Raw genomic sequence first — 10954 nt, forward strand, 5'->3', positions numbered from 1 at the left:
AATAGGTGGTAGATTTCAAGTTAAGTTGAAAAATTGCATTAAAAGTATCAACAGTTAGTTCTAAACTTAAATATTATAACTAAAATAACATGTTTTGGTGAAATTAGTTCATACCTGTATATTAGGGTGTCCCTGGGGGCTCAACCGGAGAATGATTGGTTAAAAAGCAAAGCCGAGCCTTGGTGCTAAATTCCGATTCGAAACTCGACCTTCTGTTCATTAAGGGCTATTCCCACTGCTTCCGTTCCGGGACCGGACCGGGACTGGGCTCGTCCGGGACTTTTCGTGCATTCTCACTGCGCCGTGCTTGAACCGTGCCTGCGCTGCGCTCTGGCTGAGAAATGTTGATGTGTGTATGTGAAAGAACGTCTTTCTCTTTTTTTCATACCGCAGCTCACTCCGCGCGAAATATGTCACTATTACATACACGCATCCACCCGAGTGCCTTCCGTGCACTATCCGGCCAACACAAAGTATCGTCGGCAACGATAGTTTTTCTCTCGCACTGCGGCAGCACGACGGCAACTCAACGCTGCCCCGGTCTGGGCACGGCGCGTCGGTGTGAATTCGTTCATAAGAACGCATGCAATCAATCTCAAACGAGCCCGGACGACACACGGAACAGCCACGGCCCGGTCCCGGAACGGAAGCAGTGGGAATAGCCTTTTATACACAGACTTCGCAGCCAACTGTTAAGTGTGCAGGACAACTGCGGGGCTAGCGCTACGATCCTACTGACACTAACTCCCCGAGTCAAGATTCGAACCTACGACGACTGGCTTGTTAGGCCGCCATCGTACCTCTAGACCAGCTAGGAGGCTGGTTCGGTTTTACAGAATTTTCAAATGATAAAAAAGTTTGAATTAGCTCTATCTTTCTCCTTTTCAAAACTGTTAAAACATTGAAAATCGGTTGAGCAATGACCAAGTCAAAAAAATGCGCTGAGGTCCAAAAACGGTATTTTGACCATAACTTAAAATTTTAGGGGTGTTTGGAAAATTACTAGTATGAGCAAATGTTACACCCAACAAGGCCTACAACCTACACTAGGCCACTTCAGAAGTTTTAAATCGCTGTAGCAAAGTGTAATATATAGGGTAAGGTGGGGCAACATGGGTCAGTGCCGTTTTTGAGCTTGAAATAACTTTTTTGCTGATGACACTAATTTTGCATGATGCGTAACGTGTTTTAGACTATGTATTACGTGTTCATAGTTCATATTTGCATATTGCTTGCTTTTAATAAATAAAATATTTTTTTCGCTAAGTTTCTTACGCGATTCACACTTTTGAAAAAACGTGTTCCCTCGTCGTACGCTACATAATTTGAAATAAACCTTTATTGCAGCAGTAGTTTTGCTCATGATGTACTAAATAATATGCTTTTTAGCATGAATATATGTAAAATAATCATGAATATCACAATCGTGAACTAAATTAATGATTGGGACAGCATGGGTCACCAAAGACGAGGCAGTATAGTTTGCATCGACAGCTGATTTTTTCAATGTTAACGTTTCAGTTTTAAGCCTAGATTCGACGTAAATGGTGTTGTCACTGCGGAAAAAAATTTCATTGTTTCAATAAGCCGAGAGTAGAGAAGTAAAATGCTGCAGAAAGCAATCGTCGAGGAAAATTTAACCCCTTCGGCGGTATAACATGGACGAGATGACCCCATATTTTTGTTATCTATGAAGAGAAGGCATTTTTCTTGCTATCCGTAAAAAGTTTATTGAGATTTAATCATAATTTTGTGCTGTTTGCGAGGGTGACCCATCTTGCCCCTCCAAATGACTCATCTTGCCCCGCCTATTTTACAGGGCAAAAAAAAAACAACCTTTTCTAAAAATTCTGTAAAAGCGAACCAACATTTGATTTTTGTTATTTTTAGCGTAATTTAATAAAATATACATAACTTCAAAATAATCATCTAAAAGGTAAACCGAAACTATCTTCAGTTAGGGGCCGTTCCTAAACCACGTGGCCATGAGAGGGGGACGAGGGGGTTTGTCAAAAGACCACGCACGGGGGTTAACGAAAGGACCACGTGGTCTTTTTTCCTGACTTTAATAATTTATTGTTGCCACCAAGTCAAGGATGAAGCTTTTGCATTTTAGAAATATAGAATGTACTGAAAATTTAATAATAAAAATGTGAAAAACTTAAGCGAATTTTTGGCACTTGACAAATGAAAAGACCACGTGGTTAAAGTCGCAAGAGGGGGGGGGTTGACCAAAAGACCACGAGGGGGTACGGGGGGTATAAAAAGTGTTTAGGACGTGGTTTAGGAACGGCCCCTTACGTGATATTGAAAATTTGGCTTAGGTGACCCATCTTGCCCCCCCTTACCTACTTGATTTATTTTTCAGTAACAATATGAATCAGAAACAGATCTATTTTCTGATCTCCAACGAAAACTTATTCCAAGAAGTAAATGGCAAAAATAATATGGCGGTTGATGAGGTTTCCTCTGATAACCACGTTATTGCAGGAAGTTTTGACGATGAAACACCTGGTTATATGTAGTAGGGTGGCAACAAAAATTGACCAAATTTCGTTTGGCGAGCTCAAAAGTTTCGACTTCTCGAAAAATGTCCTCATACAAAATTTCAGCCCAATCGGACTTAGGTAAGTAGTGCGGTATAAGTTTTTTTCTGATGCCAAATGTTTTAAAAATGCATAAAACATCCAGATTTAGTGTATCTCGAAAAACAAATTTTTCCGAAAAAAAAAATGACTGGAACTTCGGAATTTTTGAGCTTTCTCATTTAATTTGTCAATTCACTATCCTTCTGGTACAAGCATGTGAAATGACTTTAGAAGCACACACAAGCTTTTCAAAGAAAAAAGCATACAATTTATCTTAAAACGGTGCATTTGCTGTTGATGTTTGTTACGCAAGATTCATGTTCGTTGATAATGTAGATAAAATGGGGCAGAAGACTCCCTCCATCCACTCGTCTGGCAGTTTTTCCTCCTCTCAAATCCTGGAAATGACCCATTGCAGCGCTCTAGCCAGCGCACACTGTTTCCAAAACTGCAAAAACGTGATCGAAATTATTTTGACCCAAAAACATTGATTTTAGAACCGTAACGTTTTCAGAAAAGTTGTTCCATTAATTATTCTCCATATTATAGAAGTTGCCATTCCATGCTTAATCCACTCAAAAGTGAGAAATGAATTTCACTTTCCTCATTTTGGAATATTAAAATCTACTTTGTTTAGCAAAGTTGTAGCAAATTTCAAAAGAAACAACTTTGTGGAAGACGTCATACTTGTATCTCTTATTTAAATGGACTTTCGTGGAGTTTACTATAGATTACTACTAAAAATCTTTTTTTGCTATTTAACTTTTCATAGTGATTTTCTACAATTTTTGAACGTTCTACAAAATTGTTTGTTACAACGAAACAAACAATATCTCCGAATATCTCTTGTTATCTCACATATATTTTTGGTTGTTGACGATTTTACCAGAATACTGCGCTAATTTACAATAATTACTCTTAACTCGAAAAATAATGATTTTGGAGTCGTAGTGTCTTCAGTAAAGTTGTTCTATCAATTATTCTCCATTTTGTAGAAATTGGAATTCTGTGATTAATCTACCTAAAAGTGAGGAATGAGTTTTGTTTTTCTCATTTTTGCATATAAAAATCCGCTTTGTTGAGCAAAGTTTTAGCACATTTTTTAAGAAACAACTTTGTCGAAGACACTTTATATGTATCTGCTAATAATGCCCCTTAAAATCTTTTTTTTTCAATTTAACTTTTTATAGTGATTTTCTAAAATTTTTAATGTTCTACAATGTTGTTAACTATCATAAAATACACAAGTTCACCGGAGAAAGTTTATTTTTATCTCTCAAGTTTATTTAGTTATTAAAGATTTTTATTAAAATAATGCACTTATGTATTTACAAATATCTGCACAGGAGACAGCAAGAGACAAATGCCTATATATGGATTGAATGATGTTTTACTTATACTTAAATATAGAAATGGTTCAGTCTGCAGCTATTTGCAGATTTTAAAGATATCTGTTAGTAAACTAGTGCATTGTTTCAATAAAAATCGTCAATAACCAATAAAGTATGAGAGATGAAAAATTTTCTTCGATGAAATGTTTTTTTTTTTTTGTATTGGCAAACAACAATGTAGAATATTGAAAAAATGTAGAAAATCACTACTAAATGTTATATTGAAAAAGAAAATGATTTTTAGTGGCAATCGTTAGAAAACTACACAAAAGTCCATTTAAAAAGGCAGATAGAAGTGTGGTACCTCTAACAAAGTTGTTTCTTAAAAAATGTGCAATAACTTTGCCGCACAAAGTGAATTTTTATATGCAAAAATGAAAAAAGTAAAATTCGCTTCTCACTGTGGATTAATAAAAAAAAATTCAAACTTTAATAAAATGGAGAATAATTAATGGATCAACTTTCCTGTAGGCACTATGGCTCTAAAATCTTTTTTTTTGGGTTAAAATAATTTCGATCACGTTTTTGCAGCTTTATAATATGGTCGATTTGGTTTGCTGTACGTTGGTCAGGTGATCTCTAGATGGTTTTGTGGATGTCCTTTCGGGGAAGGAAGGTACTTCGGACTACCAGTCCTCGGGAAACTGCGCATCGCTGGCTGTCGTCGTTCGTCACGATGTGCAGGCTGTGCGGGCCGATCACCGGCTTATATATGTCTTCCCTACCGAACTGAGCGCTCATGTCCCCGATGACGATCTTGATGTCTCTACGCGAGCGGCTATCGTAGAGTTTCTCCAACTGTGCGTAGAACTCTTCTTTCTCTACATCGGGTCTTCCATCGTGAGAGCAGTGCACATTAAGGATAGTGTAGTAGGCCTTTTATTCTCAACAAACATAACCTGTCGTTGATCGCCTACCTTCTTTCTGGCAAAGCTTCTGGAGCGCAACGATGTCGAAGTGGCAGGGTTCTAGCTGATTCAGCCGAATCCGATCACCCGCCCCGGCTACGCGTTCTACAGCGATCTACAGTGATATGTACCGAGCTTATCATCGTCGTCCTAATTTCGTCGCCTAGGTCGTTGCCGATTGTTCCGGTTCGTATTCAATTCTTGATTATTTGTAGTATTTTAATTTTTCGGTATGCTGCGGATGCCTAGTCTTGCAACGGAGCTGCCGTCTTGTGTGTAGCTAGCGAGACAACACATTTCATAAGCGAAGCCGCCCGCTCCGGATCAAACGTTGTTTGAGCCGTCCCTAACATGAAGAACAGACGCTCAGAAAAGCTGTCCTCCTAGGAGAACAGCTTCCTCTTCCCTGTCAGCATACAACCAAGTTCCTATCGGTTCACCGATCTTCCCTTTGTTGCTCGTATCCCAGTCGGTACCACGTGGAGGTAGGGATAGGAGTTGCTGAGCATTATGCTTTGGCGTACACTGGGGTCTATTTTAAATCAGCTAGTACGGTTGTACTGCTGGTATTCACTGCCCAGCCGCTTAACAACTTGGTGCAGAATCGCAATCGCTCCCAATTTAAATGAAGAATAGAAGTCCTGAATCTTAGAAATATATCTCATCTCGTCCCGAGAAGCATGAAAACCTACAAAAAACAACTAGAAAAAAAAAACATGCCGGGATTGAAGATTGAAAATATCTTCTGCTAAAGTAAACAAAAATAATTCCCAACATCACACCGACTCGATAACTGTAATATTGCAGTCGTTGTATTTACTAGTCTGGTGAAATGGATTTCGGGAGTTAGTTTGAACTGTCAAAACGGGAACTAGTTGATTGTGGGCTGAATTTCGCAGTTGTAGTGGACTAAAGCGGAATTTTAAGCGAGTGATAAGACGTAGCGCGTAAATTCCGAATCTATGTGAAAAAAACTGCGTAGATTTGGAAGTGCTGAGATGTGAAAGTGGAGTTTCATTTTCACTTGCAAGTCAAGACGAACATTCCCTAATAAAAAAATGATAAGGTCTGGACAAATCAGATGATACTCGGTAGTTGGATGAAGGAAACTCTTCCGAAACTCTGAGTATCCGATTTGATTTGAAAACTGAAAAACCACTAACTTTTTTTGTAGTGTGATAGAAAATAACCATTGGAATGACGGAAAAAAGATTGGAATAAATCTAAGAACACGAAGCGCGCATAAAATTTGAAGTTCAAAAAATAGAACTTAGCTAATCTTTTCCTATTCTGCGAAAACGGCTTATTGGACCGACTTAATGCATTTAAGATTATTTTTAACATTGCAAAAATACCCTGCATTTTTTTACGAAACTGTACACATCGTGAAATTTGCAATTACTTGAGACCGTATAATGTTATAGACGCATTTCACTGGCAGCACTCTTACACAATTCAAAGAAACTTCGTGGGTGTGTGGGCCTTATTAAACCAAAAGTTGATTAAGTTTTCAAACTTCTTCTATCTAAAAAGCTTATTTTTGAAATAATCATTAAGCTTGCCCCAGTTGCAGGTATTCGTACTACTTCATAAAGAAAGGTTTTACTGCCTGTTTTTCTATAATGCGAAACGATTTCATTTTTAGACATCAAGACTCAATTAACATTCTTCAAGGAAATTCCTTTAAACTCGTAGTGAAAGAAAGCTGCATTCCGGCAACCGCCAGTTGGTGAACGAAATGGATTTTCACCGGCAGTGGCAGACTAAACTACCCTGCCAAATTAAGAAAGCTCAAGTGGACACGAATAATCACATGACACAGTCACTTTCTTCCCCTCCTAGAACGCCCCATAGATTCATGAATGAGCGACGTCATCGGTTTTCGAGTCTGAAGTGTATTTATTAATCTTGCATTCCAATCGCGCGCAAAAATACGAACGAACTCGCTGGAATGTTAATTCGCGTTGGTCTTGAAACCCCGAGCGAGACTGCGATGACTTGAGAATGATACCAGTTTCCAAAATAGACTAATGGACGCCGATGGTGAAATCTCGGGGAGCAGGTTAATATTTTCTTGTTTCAAAAAACCATTTTTTATGCTGCCTCGTGAAATGCAATTGTACTTGGTTGTTTTTTTTTCTTTTGAACAATTAAAGATTTTTCTCATAATTTGTTTCGTGACCGTTTTGTGAAGACTCGATAAGTTATAAGATTATTGCAGTCTGCGGAATTTCAACATACTTTACACTTTTTAAAATGATTTTATGCACAATGTTGATTATACAAAAAAAAATTTACTAAAGTTTTTGAAAACGTTATTTTGCACACCATTTAATAAAAGTCATCAAAAATCACTTGACATGGGCGATCTGGATACAACCAGATTCAAATTGGAATTCACAGTGTGCGAAAAAGTTATGTTTCACTATCTTGAGCTCCGGGAACGGTTTCCATTAGTAAAGCAACGATCAGCAACTCCAGAAACACGCTTTGATTCGAGATGCCCGCCTGTTCGCCTGCTGTTAGGAGCCGTAATCCAACGGCGTCACCTCAAATCCCAACTCCACAACGGGTAACCCTCAATTTGTTTTTTTTGGCGCCAGTCAAGCTGCTTCGGTATGCAAATTAATCGTCTCTGACGATTAATGTATGATGCATAATATGATAATCACCAGTTGATATATGTGCAAGTCGTACACCAGCAGCCAATACTATGGGCGCGTGTCCTGCCAAGAGTGCTGCAAAAAAACCACATGTTCTTCTCGCAGACATGCGTTTCGAACCTAATGATTTACGAACGCGCTGCACGCGTCATGCACGAGATCGGTCCGTGTGTTTTATGATGTGACATTTTCGTTGTTTTTCTTTTTGTGCTCAATTCCGGTAGCATTTTTGAGTATCACGCAGCGCGAGCACAAAACACATTATTCCACATTACTGGTTAGCCCTTTTACATATAACACACAGTAGGCCAAATCAGTTAAGAATTGTGTACCATGCTTCAGGAAATATTTAATCCTATCCAGCGGGAAAAAATCAATTTTTTACATCTAGAAGTGACATGCAAACTTTGCAAATAAAGTCGATCTCTTTTGTAAATCATTATACGGTTTAATAATTCCTTTACAGAAATCCATAAATCCTATGTTTGGCGATCGAATAGTTTATAAGATTTGGATGATACTTATTACAAGACCTTGCGTGTACTCTGTTATTACTAAGTCAGCTGTGTTTACACAGAGAACCAGAAGATGATTTTTGGGTTATCCATACTCCTCAATGGTTAAAAACCGGTAGCTCTAGGGGAAAGTAGGTAAAGACGGACACTGCGGGTAAGATGGACACTTTTAATATTTCACAAACTAGAATGCATTATGATAGTTTAGTGATGCGAATACCTTCTTTATAGTGTGTTAATGCTTTTGAGTTGCGTTATCGGTTTTCAGCAAGCAAACTGTCAAATTTGTAAGTAAAACAAAGAATATTTTCGTGAACGCGCAATTTGATGTAATTTTTATTCCACGGAAAATAGTGAAAAACTCGTGAAATTTACGTGTTTTCATTTGTTCACAATAGTAAAGTGATTAATTAATCTTTCCTCGGTTTTCTAGTGAAAATCCAGCAGATTTTTGATGTTCCGATGAAGAGCTACGATCGTTTGAGAAATTTACAACCAGGTCGGGCAAGACGGACACACTAAGGTAGGGAAAGATGGACACACGGATTTTTCAAGAATTTTCACATGTAGCATCTGTTGTGTACTACAGATGTTCACAAAGTACACTCGCGAGAGAAACCAGCAGATATTAATCACTTAGCAGTTAGAACAGGCCATATAGGCGAAGAATTTTCGCCTTCATCGAAACCCATCCTCTCAAACTGTTCACGTGATGTATAGATGGACTCTAACAACGTAGAGTAATGTATGGCCATCACTTACCACATAAATCAAAAGAATACTTAACGTACTACATCTTTTTTGTGAGTCTCCACCGTTACCTTCGTAGTGTCCATCTTACCCACCCCAAGTGTCCGTCTTCCCCAACCATGTCAAAAAACAGCAATTTGTAGTCTTATTTTTGAAGACCCAAAACACATGAAACTTCACGAAGTTCACTAATACCAAAAATGATTATGAAAACAAATGACCTTAAGTTTCAATTTGTATGACTACTGCGATCTTAATAGCAATACCTAAGTAATTATTTAGATTAAACCTTAGGGTGTCCGTCTTTACCTACTTTCCCCTAATTATTTTATTCAACGAATAGGAATATGTTGTCATGTTATTCGCTTGGTTGGTAGCCGAGAGAGAGCACCTCTGCACTTCAACAAGCAGTTACTGGGATGTGGATTAGAAGGGTAAGGTTTGCAAATTGGTCCTTCTTTCTTTCGTAGAAACCTCAAAACAGCATACGGCGACGATAAAGATTTGGAATGGTCAAAAACAAATAAAGAAAGAATAATTCAGCTTTGACACCTATTCACACTAGAGAGCTTAACTGCCGCTATTCGCATAACAGTCCTAGGTAAAAGTCCTATGTTTTCTTGTTTTTTTTTTTTTTTTTGCGGAAATGGGTCCATTTTGGCATGCTCTACAAGAGTAGCCATTAAAATCCAGGTTGTGGGAATCAAACCTAACGTTTTTAATGGCTATTCTTGAAACACACGCCAAAATGGACCCATTCTCGCAAATTAACATAGGACTCGCAAATTTCACCTAGGACTATTATGCGAATAGCGGCAATCAAGCAAGTAAGTACATGGTTTATCAACTTAAAAAAAAAACTTTAAAAATAATAAACATTTATCAGTATCATTTCCTATAAGTGCTACTCGGATGCTGGTGCGTCTTAAACGATAAAAATCAGGATGTTTTTTGTGGTGCCTCATTGTGTTTAGGCCTTTATGCGATACGACTGCGGGGTTTCAAAGGTTACGAGAACCGCGGCATGTCAAGACTGGAACGCGGTTTCTTATAGTTGCCTTATAAGCTTTAGTAAGAGAAGGATTTTTTTTCTGCCAACACTTCCAGTGTACCGGCGTCAGTCAGTTTTCCATCAGAAGTAACCTCTGAAACATGTTGTAGATTCTATTTACGCCTAGAATATTGACCTGAATTTGTTTGCTTGGTCTAGCTGAGTGTATAAACTCGTTACAACAGGTTACTTTTGATGGAAATCCTACTGACGCCAGTACATTGGTAATGTTGGCAGAAAACAAGATTTTCTGCATTTAAATCGACATACTTAACTTTGAACAGCCATAGCTCTTCTTAGGGTCATTCTAGCTCTTCAGTGTCTTCTGCAAAGTTGTTATGCATCTAAAATACTATACTTCAACATAATGTCGTGCATTATTAGAGCATTATTGAGGTCTCTAGAAAGGTAAATGCAAAAAAGTAGGTTTTCCCATATAAATTTTCATACAAATTTGAAATGCAATGCGCCAAGCGGAGACAAAACCAATCAACCTCAGGTAAGTTTAGGGTTGCGGACCCCAAAAAGAACCAAGAAAACTTGGTTCTGGAAAATCGATCAATTTTCCCCACCCTAATATATATAAGTATTTATTCTATATATAATATATTATATTCCATATAATATTACAATAAAACTAAACATGCTATCAAAATGCACAACTTACGTTGCCAAAGTGTATAGCAGCTTTAAAGTGGGCATAATACGAAGCAAATGTTTGGTTGAAATGACGAAATTATTCGCTTGCCGTGTAACATCAAATCATTTACTTCAATTCTTTGTCAAAAATATTTGCTGCCTTATTCAGTAAATGAATACTTAAGCAGGTATTAGACGAAGCGAATATTTGCTATTTTTGGTACGATTTTTATTTGCACAAAATAAAATCCGTACCAAAAATAGCAAATATTTGCTTCGTGTAATACCTGCTTTAGACATATACTTGCTTCGTCCAATGTCGTTCTTTTGCTAGTTAGTTCACTACTGAGCGAATATTGGCTTGATTTTTTCTTTGTTAATTGATAAAAATTTTTGAAAACTGTAAATTGATGAATAAAATTGAAAGCCGTTAATCAATGCGACCAAAA

The sequence above is a fragment of the Wyeomyia smithii genome, chromosome 2 (genome assembly GCF_029784165.1).
Source record: "Wyeomyia smithii strain HCP4-BCI-WySm-NY-G18 chromosome 2, ASM2978416v1, whole genome shotgun sequence".
NCBI lineage: Eukaryota > Metazoa > Arthropoda > Insecta > Diptera > Culicidae > Wyeomyia > Wyeomyia smithii.